At 38.1% G+C, this 20,965-nt stretch overlaps 1 protein-coding gene across 2 annotated transcripts in view; it reads left to right on the top strand.

Annotated features, from left to right (window-relative positions):
• Con (leucine rich repeat protein connectin) overlaps nt 1-20,965 on the top strand; it is a 298,451-nt gene that overhangs the window by 256,247 nt on the left and 21,239 nt on the right. The window contains exon 3 of one of the 2 annotated variants that reach the window (XM_089734586.1): nt 11,137-11,200. The exons of the other annotated variant lie outside the window; for it this stretch is intronic. The gene's annotated coding sequence lies outside the window, so the exon portion shown is untranslated. The remainder of the gene's footprint in view (nt 1-11,136; nt 11,201-20,965) is intronic. 2 annotated transcript variants of the gene reach the window in all.

Below are 20,965 nucleotides of genomic sequence, written 5' to 3'. Positions count from 1 at the left end.
GCGTCCTTTACACAAAAAGTTAACTTTGCTACATTATTATTAAAATTAGTTAGCCAATAGTTCCAAGTGTTGGTGAAGTACTTCATACCTCTTGTGAGTCCGCACGGGTAGGTACCACCACCCTGCCTATTTCTGTCGTGAAGCAGTAATGCATTTCGGTTTGAAGGGTGGGGCAGCCGTTGTGACTATACTGAGACCTTAGAACTCATATATCAAAGTGGGTGGCGCATTTACGTTTTAGATGTCTATGGGCTCCAGTAACCACTTAACACCAGGTGGGCTGTGAGCTCGTCTATCCATCTAAGGAATAAAAAAAAAAATATAGACGCTAGTAGATTTTTTCCTTACATAGACCATCAGAGCTGACGTCAATGTTGTCTTCTCTGTATCTGCAGCAATTCATTCGTTCGTTGGGTAGTTATTTATCATCAGCTTAGATGTCGGCTAATCTAGGGATATGGGCTAATACAATTGAAGCAATTAAGATGGTCAATATACACATAAATACGAGATGAAATAATAAATACGAGAGGAAATAGACATATGTTATATACCAATAACTCGATTATAGGTTGATGCAATTTGAGATGAAGATCGTAAACCGATCGTTCGCCCTCAGGACTTCTTGTCGATAAAACCACATCTTTATTTTTTATTACACGTAACGTATGGCGAAACTTAGACTGATAGAAGTTTGGATGTGGCAATTTATTATTTCCAGACGATATTTTTTGGTTAGCGAGTTTTGTTAAATTTTATTTGTCTGTTGGTGCTGACGAGATAAATCGAGTAAAATACGCAGAGATGTCCACGGCCTCCGCTGAGAATTTCGTACGAATTCGGGTATTAAATAAAAACGACAATGTATTAGAAAAAAATATTTTAACACTTCAGTAACCGGTTCTTCTTATAGAAGTCTAGTTAACATAATGTATTATATCATTGACATCTACGCCACGAAAAGCACAGCGGTGCTCTTAAAAAGGGGTTGCCCTCCGAATACCACTTCAAGCAGCCCACTCCCTAATAGGCGCGTTAACACCTCCGCCATTCACCCTATCACTCTTTTCGGCCAGCCCATACCGTGGGCCTCGAAGGTCAAATATCCCCACATCAAAACGCTATGCGACCGTGCCGCCTTCATATTAAAACTCCTCTATTCCATGATTTGCAAGCCAAGTAAATTGTCCCTCCGAAATAAGGTGACACAAAACTTGTATACGCCCCGTGGTTCTTAAGGAATGTAGATGTCCATGACGACCTGGAGCTTGACTCAATCAGTAAGTATATATAGCCGGCATCATTCCGCCACTTTGAAAAGGCGGCACGACACGAAAACCTTCTTGTCGTGGCCGCCGGAAATTACATACCCGATCCTGCGGACCGAATGGTAAACAGTCGACGTCGCCCTAAACACGTCATTACGCATCCTCCCGATCCATTAACGGTGCTTTTAGGTACCTTAAGCACCGGTCACTGTCCTCGCCGAACCCGTCGCTTGCGACGAAGGACTCGACGAGTAAATTAACCCATAGACACAGTCCACTGAGTTTCTCGCCGGATTTTCTTAGTGGGTCGCGTTTCCGATCCGGTGATAGCACTGCTCTTGCTAGGGCCAGTGTTAGCAATACTTCCAGTTTGAGCCCCGGGAATTCATCTACACGCTAGGGTAAAGCTAAAATAGCCTCTCAAGGATATCAGCATAAGTAAAAAAAATATTATGTATTATGTCATGCTAATTTCGCACGATTAAATATCTTATTATGCTAAAAAGTTCCAAACTGTTTTTTTTATTATTATTGCCATTGTAGACTGTCATACAGAAAATTTATGGTAAGTAATCTGCGTTGCTCATAAACGCTGCCAGTGCCAAGGGCACAGTAAAGCCACTACCTACCGCTAATACCTTATAGCACAATCAATTTAAATAATGAAGTGTGTGTGTTTTTTATCTCAACATTTTTCTGATTTTATAAAAGTCATAAATGATAGTTGCTCACGGAATTATTCTCATTTGTCATTTATATTCAAATTCGCAATGCTTCAAACCATGTAAAATAGAACGTATGTATAATGAGCGAGACGCTAATAATTAAATGACTTCTGTTTCCCCTAGCTATTCGTTAGTAGCATAAGGAGCTGTTCTAGCTACGCTGTGGCTGTGGATGAGCTCACAGAGAATTTTCTAACACTAGGTAAAGAGACCTTGCCTACTCTTGTAGGCAAGAGAGCAGTGTTTTGCAGAATCTACGACTGTGTCGGAATCGCGACCCAGTCGTAGCAAGAGCAGTACTTCCCAAAATCTACCACCGGTTCGGAATCGAGTCGGACGGACCCACTTAGAAGATCTGGCGCGAAGCTCAGTTAGTCTATGGGTCAGGTTGCACGTTGTACTGTTCGAGTCGAGTTCGACTTGAGCGATGGCCGATTTCGTGTTGTAAATTATTTCCATAGCTACTTAATCTAAATTAATCTGTTTTTTAGCTTAAACAGTAAGAACAACATTTTTTCCAGCTCTACGATAAACGAACCGTATTTCTCATACCTTATTCAATTCCCATGGGGTGCATTAACCGGCTTTACGAACCCCATGCCATCCTGAGCGAATCGCCCTTAAGCTCTCAAAATACACGAATCAAAAATTATCACTAACCAAGCTTAATATTTGATATGCAAATAAAGAACAGATAGTTGATTTTGTTGTGTAGGTCGATGGACAAGCTAACAGCTAAGCTGGTGTTAAGTGACCTCATAGACATCACAACCTAAATGTCCATTTTTATTGAAATATGAATTTGAAGTCTTAATCGTATTGTACCACGGCTGCACACGCTTCACGCTGTAAGCTACCCGTGCGAGATTACAATCCAACATTATCACCCTGCTGTTGTTATTCTCTTTATTATTATTGTTCTCAGACAATCCCTTTAAGAAATTCGGCATTCATGAATTTGTCATGCTGTTTATTTTACTCTTAATATTAGGCCTAATTGTCAATAGAAAATCTTTTCCTTTGTTGGAGATTCATGGAAAATTTCCAGTAGCCAAAAAAAACCTACTAACTTATAGTGATTTAAATACGTTAATAAACGCATATGAACTATTGGAACATAAATATAATATATACTTTCGATCAATCATATCTGAACTTAAGTAAGACTATGGCCTTATGTCTTCACTTATGTTCTAGTGTCTATAGGCGTTACCGTCTATGAACAGGTGAAACATGATTTTATTCGTCTACCTACAACATAAATAAGATCGTAAATTTCAAATAAAACCTATACTCCAATTTTACTGGTGGTAGGACCTCTTGTGGGTCCGCACAGGTAGGTACCACCACCCCGCCTATTTCTGCCACGAAGTAGTAATGCGTTTCGATTTGAAGGGCGGGGCAGCCTTTGTAACTATACTGAGACCTTAGAGCTTATATCTCAAGGTGGGAGGCGCATTTTTGTTGTCTATGGGCTCCAGTAACCACTGAACAACCAGGTGAGCTAGTCCATCCATCTAAGCAATAAAAAAAAATGTTTACGTAACTCAATACGGTCCACATTAACGAAAACGAAAACTAAAATCTCGACCGAAACGTCTCAATGAAACCCAAAAATTATCATGACTCCCTTACAAATCATTATTTATCGTTTACCGAAATAATTTCGGTACCAAACAAATCGTAAACTGAATTTATGCGTGCCTATCGCTCGCCGGGCTTAGGGCCGCCCAAATGAACCCTAATAAATAAACATGAGCGCGAACAGACTTGACCAAAACGTCATTATAGTGTATAAGCTAGATGACGTGCTTAGAACGGAATGCTTCATGGAAACAAACATTCGCTACGAAATCATTAAGTTATGTTTGGGGACACGTCAGCTTAATAGCTTTTTTTTCCTACCTGTGCTGATACCCTTGAGAGGCTATACCAGCTTCGCCCTAACGTGTAGGTGAGCTCACGGGGCTCAAACCGGAGTGTTGCTAACACTGGCCCTAGCAAGAGCAGTGCTTCGCAGAATCTACCACCGAATCGGAAACGCGACCCACTGAGAAGATCCCGCGAGAAACTCAGTGGGCTGTGTCTTTGGGTTAAATTTAATAGCGGAGTCCATAATTCCAACGTAAATTTCTCTCAACTGTGAACCTGGCCATTTAAGCTGACAGTTAACTCTAATCAATAAAAAAAAAGTTCAATAAGTACGTCGAGAAAACAGCAACAATATTAAACCAACTTCAACAAAGTTTGACCCCATTCGCACAGCCCCCGGTCACAAAGGTCAACTTCCAGTACTTGAGCCGAAGAGGTCGATTATCTTAAGCGTACCGTAAACATCGAAAACCATCAATGGACCCTTCAGATTCTTTGCTTATAAGAGGATTGGGTACCTTTTAAATAACTTCTTGTGGTTTCCAGTCAGTTTCTTTTTGGAAGTGAATCTTTTTGATGGATATTATTAGGGTACAGACGGAAGTACACGTTATAGAAATAGATAGTAGGTCGAAATTGTAACGTACGAACTAATACTGTAGCACTGAAAATGTAAACTGATGCATAACAACAGAATTAACCAAATCCTGACAAATCGCAGAAAACGATTTAGCTTGTTTGTAGAATATTAAAATTATGACAGTGAAAAAAAATAAGAGACGGTAAAATTAAATTTACTGTAGTTTTTGCATCGAGTCCAAGTTTCATGCTGACCGTATAACGGTTATCCCACCCTCTTCGAGCCGGAAGTAGTTAAGCCTGCTTTGGAGCATAAATATATGATACAGTTTTACGTTTCTATATGGTTCCTGTTCCGCCAAAATTATAATTCTCTACTAAAATATTGTTACGCGCTGGGGTTCGGATAAACAAAAAATTATACCGAAGTACAAATTAAAACTGTATTAGCACTTAGTACACTTAACGAATACTTTAAAATTCTCAATTCACTTCTTCCGCTTCGCTTCAGGTGATCCGTTCGCTGTTTCGCTTCGAATAGTTCAGATTACTGACTGCCTGCGTGCCGTCTTCGCAACGCTTTTATAGTCAAGACGAAATCCCTAGAATAGTCGAGTACATTCGATGTGTGTTTTCGCTATCTGACAATAGATGGCATTGTACTCCTCGAGCGTTCTAGATGTTACTAGATCCTTCGATATTCGCTCAGTTATTCGGCGATAGATGGCGTTACTCTTACCTTCGTAACAATATAATATAAAAAAGTGGAGCAATTAGCTTGAATTCAAATGACGTAAACAAACAAAACGATGACGTCCAATAAACCTTCGCCAACTCCTATAACTATGACACGAATAAAATAAGTAAAATTATTCGAAAAACCTTCAACAGACACAAGATGATTGTCGTGAAGCAAATAAAATCGAGGGCCGTGCAGATATTCGGCGGCTTGGATCGATTCCAACGCACGGACCGCACGCTCAGCCGAAATCAATTTTATATTAGTCCACGGCACGGCTGGAACAAATGAAATAATGGTACACGTGGTTCATGAACGAGATTTTCAATCGTGCTCTGAAAACTGTTAATAGTGATGTGGAAAACTATATCGTACATGCTATTTTCTGCGGTTTTGGCGAGCTGTATACATAATTGAAACTACTTTTATGGTTTAATCGAGCGCGCCGATCGTCCAGTCGTTGGCGAAAACTGCGAACTTAGAAACATTAGAAATTATAAAATGAATTTCTTTTGGCAAGATTACACCACAAAATAAATATACATTTATATCGCATGCGTTTGGAAAATATCTGAACCAATTGTTACTACATAGATTATATTTCACTAAGCTATAGATACCGCACGAGAAAGCTGTACTCGTCATTACCGTGAAAAGTGAAATAAGCCTCTTTTGCTTTCATCACTGTTAAGGAAATGTTGAGTTTTGTATTTATGCACAATGTCAGCCAAACTGGTGGTTTTTACTGGTGGTAGGAGCTCTTGTGAGTCCGCGCGGGTAGGTACCACCACCCTGCCTATTTCTGCCCTGAAGCAGTAATTCGTTTCGGTTTGAAGGGTGGGGCAACCGTTGTAACTATACTTAAGACCTTAAAACTTATATCTCAAGGTGGGTGGCGCATTTTCATTGTAGATGTCTATGGGCTCCAGTAACCACTTAACACCAGGTGGGCTGTGAGCTCGTTCACCCAATTAAGCAATAAAAAAATTAAAAAAATTGTCACGTTCTGTGTTCCATCAATATGAATGTTGCGTTTGATGTTCCAATTATGTTGAGTTGGTGTAATATAATTAACTCAAAAAAAAAATTTGATTACTTATCGACATGATAGACAGAATGGTTAACTATACCCTCTCAACCCCAATACCCCTTTAATATACTGCACTATCAGTTACTGCGCCAATAAAAAAATTAAACCATTTAACACGTTAGCTGCCATGTCAGTCACCGGTGCCTGACAGACTCACTAACTGTTCAGGCCATGTCAGCTACCGGTGACTGACATCGAAGCATCAAACTTAAATGATCGCAGTGTGCCGTCTAGCACGTTTACAGTGTTCTTTTCTATTAGAAATGACTGACGTGGCCCCAAGCAAGACATATTCAACATGGCCTCTTATTTTTATATCTAGAAAAAAAGTTATCATGTATTTTTATGATAGGGGTGAATTAAAACACAATGAAATTTTAAAAACTTTAATATTTACTGAGGTAATCACATATTTTTGGCGAATCATTGTTTAACGAACAATAGAGATATTCAAAATTATTATTTATGTTCAATATTATAACATTGAAGACAAAAATGAGGTTCATTTGGGCATTGAGGGCAGTAAGTTACAACTTGTTTGGTCTTTTTTCTTGCATATATTCTGTCAACTGTCTGTGCATTTATTTTATAGCATCTAGAGCAATATTTCCGAGATTTTCTCACAGTCCCTTCTTTTCTTGTTAATGTATGCTTTTTTCTTGTATTTCTTGTAAATCGCAGCTCTGGTTCGTTGTTTTCTTTGCCCGATTCTGTTAGATATTTGCACAAAATCTTTCTGTAGTCTACTATCCCCATCTTAGACTTAGTAGTTTCTTTGTACATTATGTAGGAATTGAGCAAAGCTGTATTTAGTAGTAACTCCACAGCCAGTTTTCTGTGCCATTTTACTGACTTTCGTAGCGGTGTTGAGTAGGCGATCATTTGATCCGATAGGTCTACTGCTGCTTTAGCATTATTGTAATCGGTCACAATTTTAGGTTTTATTATTTCCTTGCCTCTTTTCAGTGTTCTTGAAAATCCAATTGAATGTTTTGTCGAGAGTAAATAAACGTCTCGTTTATCTTTCCACTTCATGCATGTCATACCGTCTTCGTTCTCTTTTGCTCGAAATTCTCCCTTTTTTAGGCTTCCTGTCATAACGTCCTTAGGCAAATGTCTTTTGTTTTTGCGCAACGTACCAACGAGGTGAGTATCTTCTTCTAAGAGCTTTCTGCCTAAATCTACACTGGTGTACCAGTTGTCGGTATAGAGCGTGTGACCTCGTTTAAGGTAGCTGGTCATAAGAGACATGACGATATTGCTAGGTGTTACATATTCAGTTTCATCACGTTTACCAGAGTAAACTTGAACCTTTAATGTATATCCTGGATTGGTACATATTTTAAATAGTTTAATACCGTATTTGTGCCTTTTTAATTTAATATATTGTCGAAAAATTACTCGCCCTCGAAATGGCACTAAAGACTCATCAATGCAGAGGCTTTCCTGAGGGTAGTAATGTGCAGCAAAGTTGAGATTCAAAGCATCAAGCAAACTACGAATTTTAAACAAACGGTCGCCAGGAGGTTGATCTTCGTTATTAGTAAAATGCACCATTCGTAACATAATCTCAAATCTATTACGAGCCATAATTGTACGCGGGAAATTTTGACAAATCAAGGGATCAGTTGACCAATAATCAGCTAGCTTTGGTAACTTGACAATTCCCATCCACAAAATCAGACCAAAAAATCTTTTGATCTCTTCCGTATTTGTCTTTGTCCAGCCAAGTAATCGAGATCCTTTTTTTATTTGTTTTCTTGAATTTAGCTTTGTAATAATTTGTTCGGCATAGCGATTGGTTTCTATAGCTATATTTTCAAAAACAGTGTTCGGGACTAACAAAGCATAAAATGATTCTGGTTTTGAATAAGCCATCAAACTTCTCAGACTGTAAGGTCTCAAACCAGGGCACTCAGTAAATGGAACAATTCGCCTTTGGTTACGCGACGGTTCGTACCACAAATCAGTTTTATTTGCAATTATTGGTAATCTAACCTGCTGATTAGTGCTTTCATCTTCGTCTCCACTTTCAATTATATATCTTCTCTTCCTGTTGATACGCAAACGCAAAGTCTCTTCTTCTTCAACACTTACTTCACCATTACTCTGAACATCTAATAACTCAAGATTACCTTGAGTTAACTGCTTTTCTAATTCATCAATTTGTTGCAAATCTGATAAGGACAAATCAAAATCATCCATATTCGACAATATCGTCTACAATTATTTTTACGCAAACCCGCTGCTTCCGTAACTCTAATGCAACTAAAATGCATGGGATTCGAAATTATAACTCAAAAGTCAAAACATCAGTGCGGGTGGGCGGGGTAACGGAGCAACGGAGTAAACTGCGATACGATATGACACTGCACAGTGCACACGACACTTGACCGATGTTAGCCGAAGGCGGCGGACGCTGACGGTTATTTCCCGCCAAAATGCAGAAGGAAGCGCGCTCAAACTCGTGGATTTACACCTACGTGCCTGACATAATGCTTGACATGGCGCAGGGACTACAATTTGTATCATTCGCGCCACGTCAGGGACCGGTGCCTGACAGTTTTTGGAGTTTACTCCTTTAGAATCGATTTACATATATAGGCCCGGGGTATGAAAATTATGGGGACCAAAATCGTACTAGCATGTCACACGAAATGCGTTATGCGCATTTCGTGTGACATGCTAGTACATGCGCCGGCAGTCCGCCACAAAGCCTCGTACTGATCGCGCGTTTCTCTCATTATTGTATTTTCATATATTTGTTAGTCGTTTGTTTTGTGTCTCGTTAATTTGTTAATAATCTGTAGTGTATCGTGTTGTCGTAATATAGAACTATTTCTCGTATTGTTTCGTTTAATTTTTTATATCCAGTAAACTCCAGTCGTGCGTCGGAGCGGACACACACACTTTTTTTATTTTCTTTTTTTTACTAAAATAAAGAAAAGGGAACTCTTTTCTATACGTAATTATTCATTATTAACCATTTGAAATCAAATTCAAGAAATTAAATTAGGAGGATTTAGAAAATATACCTTGGCAGTTAACGTGTTAAATTTAGAAAAAATTGTAGAAATAGAGAAATAGGGGAGAGGGAGGGGGAACAGGTCGACCGAAAAAAACATGGGTGGAGTGTGTGAATGACGATATGAGAGAGTGTTGAGATGACGGCTGATAGAAGAGAATGGAATAGAAAAATTCGCTATGCCAACCTCACCTAGTGGGATAAGGTGGAGAAAAAGAAGAGTAGAAATAGAGAATAATAAGTCGTCGTGACCGAAAGGATAAGACGCCCGGTGTACTCAGATCGAGCAATGCTACCGTACCGGTGTTCGAATCCTGCAAACAGGTATTTATTTTTGTAATCAAATAAGTATTTTACATATGTTCACGAATGACTTCCGAGATTAAGGAATATAGTTTTGCGGAAGTAAAGTTTTATTTCATTTTTAGTTCGACAAATAACAATTTGTTCAAAAGGCGCCAAAATGAGTGATGGAATGCAGGAATGCACAGATAATATACAAAATATTCATAAACGTCAAACGTATGCTATGTAAATCTCCCACAGACACAGCCCGCTAAGTTTCTCGCCGGATCTTCTCAGGGGTCGCGTTTCCGATCTACCACCGGTAGATTCTGCGAAGCAGGGCTCTTGCTAGGTTCGAGCCCCGCGAGCTCACCTACTAGTTCGGTGAATCTAGAATAGCCCTTCGAGGTTACTAAAATAGGTGGAAAAAAAAATGCAAATCTTCAACAAGGAATAAATAAAATTGTATGATAAGAATCTGACCAGAAAAATATGTATTTAATTGTCGTAGTTACGGTAAGAGCCAATAAACCTCATATCTCGAGTTGGATGGCAGGAATCACTTTATGGAATCTATTAGCTTCGGTAATCACTTAACGCCAGGTGGGCCGTGGACTCGTTGGCCCAAGTTCACTAACTAATAGATATAAAATAATTTTATCTCTTTCGTAAAAATTTATGAACATACAAAAATAATATTTTATAACGTAAACTGCGTTTTAAAATAAAACCATCATTAAAGTCGTGTTTCCGCAAAAGCAAACATATTTCCAATATACTCTGAAAGTCGAAAGTCTTAAACAGGAAATAATTGAAAGCTTCGTACACGAAGCTGGGGCAGGCGTATAAGCTTTTTCCCTTGTAAGCCTGAATAGATATCGTTTTCCGCAAACACTAGTCTTTGTTGCCCCTGAACTACACTTTGAGCATGATCTACAAAAACTTGGATGTGTCATGTTGTAGTCCTAGGGTACTCCACTACATAGGACCCTCACAAGTTGTCTCGACTTGATCCTGTCTTGCGCTTCCTCCTTGACATCACTCCAGGTCACGTTGGCAGTCCTCATCTCACTCTCTACGGAGCGTCGCCAAGTGTGTACAGGATGTGTCATTCTAAAATTAAATTTTATTGCTATTTTTAAATTAGTTACAATTTTTGACTTGTTTTATAATTATTGCTGTCGACTTTGAGATGTATAATTTTTATATTGAGATATTGTTTGTTGTTTAAAATTTAATCCATTGAGTTTTTTATTAATTTTAGACTTCTGTCTCATATTTCAAAGTGGATGCCGTCATACACGACTACTTTATACGAGATTGGCCGTGAGCTGAGCACGAATAAATAATGAAACAAGCAAAATGTTTTTTTTGGTTTAAATGGTCTAGAAGTACTTTTCTCTAAATAAATATCAAGTATGACAAATATGACATTGATTTTCCATGAAGCAATGTCATACTTAAATATTATTTATTAGATTCCATTTACAAAACCGGAAGCATAGGAACTGTGCTCAAAAACAAAACACCACATCCATTCTTTGTTGTTTCAGAATAAGAGCTTCCAACCCACGTCCGTACACGATCGTTCAAGAAATTGAAAACTAATATCGTATTGTGAGTGTTTCCATTGTGTTAGAAGTAGAAAATTTAAACAATGTGCACATGAATTTGAATGAGAGAATCGATACAATTTTCATAAATAGACTTGTAAAATAATACTAGAAATTCGTAGTGTATAAGACATTATTATTGTTTACAAGAAACGACTTATTTATTATTGTTTACAAGAAAAGGAAATTATTCAAATTTCGATAAGGCTTAATGTCCTTAAAGTAGGTTTTATTTTAATTTGTTTAATTACTCGTAATATTCTACCGTTCTGCCTCTGTCTGGGGCGAAGTAATCATGCTTTTCACTTCAAATGGTGAGAGGTGAGACAACTGTTGCGCTTCCGATCCGGTGGTAGATTCTGCGAAGCACTGTTCTTGCTAGGGTCAGTGTTAGCATCACTCCGGTTTGAGCCCCGTGAGCTCACCTACTAGTTAAGGTTACGCTGAAATAGCCTCTCAAGGCTATCAGCTTAGGTAGGGGGAAAAAAAGTAGATTCCATTAGACATTCCTATTGATCTATCTATGGACTTCCACAAAAATAATTCTCACTAGGTATTAAGCTAACTAAGAAAAGTTGACAATTTCACGACTCATACTAACCGGATAACATCTTGATTGTATTGATACGACTATATTAAATGTGTGGTTGCTTTAAGATAGAAATAGGAGAGATGGTAGAAACCCATACAGGCCAAGCAATGCTTGTTATCTAAATTAGGATTAGGTAGTTTAGGAAAGAATGGCAGCGAATTGACCTTAAACTCATCTCTTCTCTCTATTTAGACTTTATCATTGAGATCTCAGCAGCTATCGACTTTGAACCGTTTCAAACAATCTGTCTCAGAGGTTTTATTATTTAAGTTAGGAAAGTTAGACGTTCAAAAATCTTGTCCTAACTAACTGAACTTAAACATCTTACGTACTTAATGTAACTTAGTTAATTGTTACGGAGGAGTTGTAATTTGTGAAGGGAAAGTTTTTATCGTCGGAAGGATTAAACAGATTTATGTCACTTGTTCGATTAAAGGCTTGAAGAGATTGGGCTTTACAAGTAATTTGGATGCGTCATTGTTGTGTTGGCTTTGTTAGTGATGTCCAATGATGCGTATAACGCCAATGTACTATCATTGTGTGGTTCAAGTTCACCGACCTAGTCCAAATGACCTAGTGGCTAGCGAACCTGACTTCTGTACCGGGTGCTCAAGGTTTGTATTCTGTTTTGAATAATTTTCGTTGTTAAATATATTTAGTATTTGGAGACATGAAGTCTCTAATCTAATCTAATCTCTAGAACGGCTGGACCGATTTTGACGGGACTTTCACTGATAGGTAGCTGATAATATAAGGAGTAACTTTGGCTACTTTTTTAGGCTAGCTTTTCCCCGCGGCGTCACCCGCGGTACGATAATAACCGCGACCAGCATCGCGGGACTCAGCTAATGTAACATAAGATGAGTACAAAGAGGTTAAGATCAGAATTTTACTACATGAATGAATACCTAGAAGTGGTATTCGTAGCTCGAGGAAGCCAATATCATACAATGGTACTTTAAGCTCATTCCAAATGAAACTTGCTATATCCCGGGTAGCGGCATTCAATACGTCGTGCTTATAGAATCCGAAGTGCGACGCCAATGATAATATTCCAGTAACGACTAATAAGACAGGGGCGGCTTTTTCCAAATGTACCAATTTTCATTGCCATTGAATGAATAGTTTAGGAATGCATACATGACAATATAATATATAAATATAAAACATTTTTTCTTTTTAATGCTTGGGTGGACGAGCTCATGACCTACCTGATGTTAAGTGGTTACCGGACCCCATAGACATTTACAACGTAAATGCGATACGAGTTCTAAGGTCTCAGTATGGTTACAACGGCTGCCCCACCCTTCAAACTGAAACGCATTACTGCTTCACGGTAGAAATAGGCAGGGTGGTGGTACCCATCCGTGTGGACTCACAAGAGGTCCTACCACCAGTAATTATGAAAATTATAATTTTGCGGGCCTGATTTTAAATACACGATGCTATCCCTTCGCTGTGGAAGTCATTCCTGAACATTTTTGTTAAGTACGTATTTAATTAGAAAAATTTGTACTCGTCAGCGGGATTCGAACACCGTTGCATCGCTAGATACGAATGCACCGAACGCCTTATCCTTTAGGCCACGACGACTTCAAAATGTAAATTCATTTTAATATATTATGTACTTGGCTCTATTAATCTAGTTTAATAAATAACAGAACATCGGTCGGAATCATCTTGAGCGAATCAGGATTAACTAATTAAAATTTTAATTAATAAGAAAACACGCCTAATTTAATCTCGTCACACATTTTAATTGGATTCGAGTCTCCGTGACGTTTTTGGAATTAAGATTAGGTTTGGAAGAAAATGAAGAAATGTCAGTCTGCGAATATATTATGTATTTTTCTATGTTTTTAGGGAGCCTGAAAGCTCTGACTAGCACCACACTAAACTGCCTACTTTTGCCACGAAGCTTCATATATTACGGTTCGGCTTAAAGGTTACGGACATCCGCTATGGGAATTAAATTAAACCTTCTATCTTGTCTCATGTTGTTATGTTGGCTCAGGTTTTGACTTATCATCGAAAGGGCCGTAAGCGAATTTGTTTGCCTTGGCCAATAAAAAGTAACTAATAAGACTTTTGCTAGAGTTTCAGAATAGTATAGAAATACTCCAATAATGTTCATTGTGTTGATCGTTCCCACCAATTTTATTCTACGGCTGTATTGCACGAAGTATTTTAATTTGAAAATGGACATACCTACTGTACCGAAGTATGTGCGATAGATACCACAGAGCTATAGTTCGATAATAATAGACCAAACACTGAAAATACAAAGGAATCTGACATCTAATACATTTATCATTTAAATACGAAATGACTTATTTAATTTCAGTAAATCATAATATAATCGCGGTACGTTTTGAAACCCAACCTTCTTTGGCCTTGAGTAAGGGGGAGGGACATATATATGTTTGTAGGAGAGGAAGAGAGACAAATCGCCATCTTTAGAGATTCAAATTGTATTTGCATTTATAATGAGGTCTGGAGATGTGTAGTTAAACATAGCTGACTACGTTTTAGTTTAAATAAATTTCAAGTATTTTCCTTTCTTGAAGCTATTCAGAAATAACTCAGACGTTATCAGATATTATGTATGTATCTGTTTGTTACAAATATACTTATGTAAGTTTTTTTTTATTGCTTAGATGGGTGGACGAGCTCACACCCCACCTGGTGTTAAATGGTTATTGGAGCCCATAGACATCTACAACGTAAATGCGCCACCCACCTTGAAAAATTAGTAGTTTAGGAGTAGGAATTTAGTTTTGTAAGTAGGAGTTTAAAATGTTGAATTGTACAGTACATTGAGAAATGAAAATATTTAATCATCATCATCATCTCAGGTCTTACAATCCAGGATGGACCTTAATCTGATCCAGTATGTCTCTCTAGACTGCTCTGTTCAAGGCTTTCTCCTTCCAGTTCCTGACACTGATAGCTTTGAGGTCCTGCTCTACGCCATCCTGCCATACTGCGCCATACTGCGGCCCTCTGGTTTGCCATATAGTAGTTGTCTTGGCATCCTGGTCTCTTCCATTCGAACTGGATGTCCTGCCCGTCACGGCGTCCGATTTTAATAGTTTTTTATGATATTATGATCTTTATTACATGAACATGAATGTTATTATATTTATAAATATAAATAGATAAATTTATATTTCAATCGATAGGTATTTATTACCTGAAGTGATTCTTGCCCATTGTTGTCTAGAAGAGATCGCTCTTAGCAATAAGATTGTACGCCCGTTGTTTTTTTTTGTATTAATGTTTAACATTTTTATTAATTTTGGTGTACATCAAAGCATACTCCTACTCTCTCTCCCTCCCTCTCTCTCTCTTTCTCTCTCTACTTAGGTACTCATTCTAAATACTTTTTTCATGTCAGAAATTACCAGCTGTCTATCACATCTCTCTAATTTTCGGAAATAGATTACAGGCGTCCGACCAGATGACCGAAACATTTCGCAAGCTTCAATTTACGAATTAATCTCCAAGCTCAGATAAATCCTGTGCTAAGTTCGTCCGGCATCATTTATTCACAACAATCCAATTGACAGCTTCGAATGAAGATAATTTAATATATTATCAATTCTCTTAGTATTGATCTGGTTAAGGCTGGATTAAGTCCAGCGGATTGAGGGTCGTGGTTCCTATTTATAATGGGGGAATATTTTAACAATGTTTTTTTTTAATTTATTGCTTAGATGGGTTGTCGAGCTTACAGCCCTCCTGGTGTTTAGTGGTTACTGGAGCCCATAGACATCTACAACGTAAATGCGCCATCCACCTTGAAATATAAGTTCTAAAGTCTCAAGTATAGTCACAACGGCTGCCCTACCCTTCAAACCGAAACGCATTACTGCTTCACGCCAGAAAGAGGCATGGTGGTAGTACCTACCCGTGCGGACTCACACCACCAGTAAATAATAATGAATTAGAAGTCAAATTACCAATTGCTATTAATTGCTCTAGATGGGCAGACGTATCCATAAAAATCAATTATATCATGCATGCATGAGCTTAAGACACTAGGTCGGTTACAGACCGAGGTGTTATACGCACGAATTCATCATTATTTTAGTTGAAACTTTATTGCATTAAACAATTAATCCGTAGAACCTACGATCGTCTACCCTCCCTGAGATAAAGAATATTTAATACCCAAAGAACAATTCATTTTTAACTGGTGGTAGGACGTCTTGTGAGTCCGCGTGGGTAGGTACCACCACCTTGCCTATTTCTGCCGTGAAGCAGTAATGCGTTTCGGTCTGAAGGGTAGGGCAGCCGTTGTAACTATACTGAGATCTTAGAACTTATATCTCAAGGTGGGTGGCGCATTTACGTTGTAGATGTCTATGCGCTCCAGTGACCACTTAACACCAGGAGGGCGGTGAAAAAAAAAAAAAAAACGCACTAAATCATCATTATTTTAGTTGAAACTTTATTGCATAAAACAATTAATCTACATACTGTCTACCCTCCCTAAGATAAAGAATCTTTAATACCCAAAGAACAATTCCGAGTACCTACCTGCATTCTAATAATCTCGATGATATTATAGCGTTTTGTATTCAAGAAACGTCTCACAATAACCATCGATGTAACAATGTGTCAGTTACAACGATACGCCGATCGTTATCTATCTGCCGCGTGAATGTAATCGAAATTGGTATTTGTTATGGTAATATGGACCTCAGTACCTGAACTGGAATTAATGGTATAATGTGTTTGTGATGTCATTTTGAAGACGATTGTTCATTATCTTGTTAGGGGTTGTGTTTGTGCTTTGTATTCTGTTTTAAAACCCGTAGTTGATGCCTGTAGTTAATGAGGCTTGAGGTCCGAGTCTCAATAGTATTGTATGACAACCGTCCGACTGCATGACTCACTGCAACAAAAACGTTATAAACCTCGCCAGAACTGTCTTGAAACTTTATTGCTGTAACGAGATTACGGCAATAAATAAAGAATGAAATACGGGTTTATCAGTTTCACTTCGGGAGGCTGATCGAGTTTCAACGTATGATTTGTGAATATGAACCGGCCACCGCCCGCGGTTCCTGTCTGTGACCACTCCGTGATGGATGGTCTTTACGGTCGTACATGAATTTTGAGCGATGCAAATGGGATTCTATTTTTGACGAATCCTGCAGTAATTTATTAGGTAGTAACTAACGCATTATTTGCATTTGTAGGAGCTATAGTGGTTGGATTAAAATTAATCTTAACGAATTCAATTGTTATTGGGACTGGGATTCTATCTATGCGAAAACTGGAGATACGAGACAGTCTTCAAGAGCTTGGAATGACTTTAATAAAGATAGAGCCGATCGCGTAACAAATACGGATTCTGTGATCTGTCAGTTAGAGACACTAAAACTATAACAAGAAGGCGGTACTTTAGTATAAGCTTAAAACTCATAACTGCATTTTGTATTATTATCTACCACCTATAAGCTTAGAGTTTGCAACTTGATGTTGCCACAAAAACCTTTAAGACTATTATTATGTACCTTTTGAATTTGGCTATTGGTCTTATATAATTCAAAGCAATACAATAGTATTTATATATCAATAATAATATATTACAGTTAGCTTTAGTAAAAGTATCGATAACGCACGCAGGTTTACTGAGAGCGTCTCCCAAGTAACACGAGTAGCTAACTACTATATTATATTTAATTACATGCGATTAGGTCATCGGGATGACTAAGATTTTTTTTTTATACTTGATTCAAACCCTTAAAGAAAGGGAATTAAGCTCTTGCAAATTTTTTTTTTTTTAAATCAATTACTTTTGTTAGAAAATACTACACCCAATTAGAACGGAAAAGTTCAGTTCGCCAAATCGGTTCAACCTTCAATTCGCTTTAAATGCTGGCTATTATCAATGTGTCGTTTGTATAAATCTGGCGTTCAGAATCTTATAGATATTTCCTGCTCACTTATAATTTCAATCAAAGTCTCAGCTATATTATTTTCTTCCTTCAAATCGAAAAGTGTATATACGCACAGAATCTACACATGTAATATACTTATAGGGGATGGACATTTTTTCCTTGATTAGGGTACCCCTCCGCATCGTCCCATAAGGAACTTTGTTCCAAAAAAAGGAACACTAGCTTATTTCCATTACTTCGTTTTCACAGCAATGCGGTCAAAAGGTGATGTTGCTTTTTGGCACTTTTAAAGAGGCCACCGGCAACTAGGCCGTTGTGAGGTTGAGTGCAATTATTATTTCGTGTTAAAGTTTAGTTTACAACCGATAATGGTTGTTGGGTTTTGTTGAAAATTTCAAAAGCTTTTTGATAGCAGCCTTTACATAAGCATTTTCCGGCAAAACATGCAGACACCCCGAGAGTTTAAGAGTTTTCTTATAGGCTATAACCACAGATAACATCTTAACAGCAAATTCAATTTTTTTTATCCCTATTACCTTGTTGGGTAAAGCAATAAAATGATCATAGCATCATCAGTCTTCAACATGACGTGTGCTAAATTTTGTCTTAATCGGACATTTTACGTTACGTTTCAACTAAATAGGATGTTGTTGGTGGACAAGTTCACGGCCCATCTGATGCTACGTGGTTACCGGAGCCCATAGATATCTACAACGTAAATGTCGCCATCTACCTTGATATATAAGTTCTAAGGGCTTAGTACAGTACAACGGTTGCCCCGTCCTTCAAACCGAAATGCATTACTGCTTCACGGAAGAAATGTGTAGGTGGTACCTACCCGATCGGACTCACAAGACGTTCTATTACCAGTAATACACCACAATAGACAAAGCTAATAAAAGGCTGTTAAAATAGTCACCTTAACAATCCCTGATGTCTCTACGGTATGACTGAGCTTTTTAAACAGGTAAACAGTTTCTATGTGTACACGATATATTATGGGCACTCGTGTTACATGAGAAACCCTCTCAGTAATAGTGTGTGCGTCTTCGATACTTTAGGATGAGACCACACATGTACTCCTTCCATGCAGCTTATTACCACATCAAAGAGCCTTACTATTCTACCAACTCTTAAAGGTGCGAACGATTCAAATTTTATTGTTGGAACGATCGTCCAGAATAATTTCCGGAAAAGTTAAAGAACATATTCACTGTAACCATCTGTTTACATTTGAACCTATTCAGATTGAGAATCACTAATGATATCGTCGAGCTACGACACGGTTTGACTTATACGCCTCTGCTTTAATTCCCTCGACTAAGCCGCACATATGTACACTATCAAAGTTCAGACAAAGTGCAGTGGATTATTAATTTTATTGCAAACAAAAACATACAGCAAACATACAAACATAAAATATACAAGTATGTTAGGCAATAAGTTGCTTACGAACTCCGACAATCTTAGAGGCACAAATAATTAATCATAATGCATATTATAATGTGAGCTATGCTGATCTCTTGAAAATTATTATAGTAAATTTAAAAGTAATATTAATGGGAACGGCCGATCACTTTTTTCATTGGTATAGAGGTAGGTAATGCCAAACCAGTACTAGAGCTCATATAAATATGTGGATGCAATTGCAATTACCCGCATAAAATAATGGATCAAAGTTCTCAACAGAATTGTTGTTACGGTCTCCAAGTGTCTGATTATTTCAGGCCATTCTAGTTGATTTTTTCGGGAGAGCAACCGACCAGATTTTATTTCAGGTCCATTCTTCTCCGTACTATTAAAACCTGGAATTTACTAGCCCCTGTAATCTTTTGCAGATCTATGTACTCTAAGGTCTTAGTATAATTACAACGACTGCCCCACCCTTCAAACCGAAACGCATTACTGCTTCATGGCAGAAATAGGCGGGGTGGTAGTACCTACCCATGCGGACTCACAAGAGGTTCTACCACCAGTAAAATTAAGGTCTTGTAAGTTAAGATCTTGCAAGTGTAGTTAATTAAGGTCTTGTGAGTTGCTCCAAGATCTATCTAACTAATATCACGTGATTTCCTCTGGCCTCAATTAAAAATAGAGTACTGCATCTGAGCATACTTTGTGAACGAGGCTTTAGCTTCAAGACCTGAAAATCCTGCAGCGTTTCAAAATGCACATGTCAAAGGCTACATCGACTAACCGGAATAACATTTTGAAGATTAACGTGGTTGTGTCTCGACACAGCGCTGGCAGACCCGGGCGGGCTGCTTGCCAAATGTACGCCTAAACTGTGATGCCTGGATCAATTGATTGCAATGGCCCAATAAGGCTAGCCGTAACCGCCATTATGTTTAAGTATCTCTTGTTTAAGTGTCTGTTAGTGTTGAATTTACGTTATATTAGTGTCAGGGTCGGCGTCTATGGGCTTAGGCTTGCTCATGACAACAAGTGCCTCATTGGCACAGGTATGGAGTTCGTGACGTCACGTCAATAAAGTAGATAGAAACCAGTTAGATATCATTCATAATTTGTATAATTACTGATGATAGGGTATATTGTGAGTTCACGCGAGTGTATGCCACTATCCTGCCTATATTTTTATTTATTGCTTATATGGGTGGACGAGCTCACAGCCCACCTGGTGTTTAGTGGTTACTGGAGCCCATAGACATTTACAACGTAAATGCGCCACCCACCTTGAGATATCTCTAAGATCTCAGTATAGCTACAACGGCTACCCTACCCTTCAAACCGAAACGCATTACTGCTTCACGACAGAAATAGGCAGGGCGGTGGTACCTACCCGCGCGGACTAATTACGCAAATTATAATTTTGCGGGTTTGATTTTTACTACACGATGTTATTCCTTCACTGTGGAAGTCAATCGTGAACTTTTGTTGAGTACGTATTTCATTAGAAAAATTGGTACCCGCCTGGGATTCGAACATCGGTGCATCGCTCAACACGAATGCACCGGACGTCTTATCCTTTAGGCCACGACGACTTCCAAGACTTATTTCTGCCGCGAAACAGTAAAAGTTTTCGGTTTGAAGGGTGTAAAATACCTTTATAAATATAAGACCGTGAGCTCATCCACATATATTATAGTCCAAAAAAATTCATTTCAAATAAAAATTCGATTCTTTTTATTTCTTTAAATATACTAAATTGAAATAGAATTCAAATAAACAAAAATTACATTAGATGATTTAGTCTAAAGAAATTCAATGATAATTTCAAGTATAAATAAATTCTCGTAGTGTTTGT

Source organism: Bombyx mandarina, chromosome 18 (genome assembly GCF_030267445.1).
Source record: "Bombyx mandarina strain Sakado chromosome 18, ASM3026744v2".
NCBI lineage: Eukaryota > Metazoa > Arthropoda > Insecta > Lepidoptera > Bombycidae > Bombyx > Bombyx mandarina.
The sequence above is the reverse complement of the archived record's forward strand: the minus strand, read 5'-3'. Positions and strand labels throughout refer to the sequence as shown.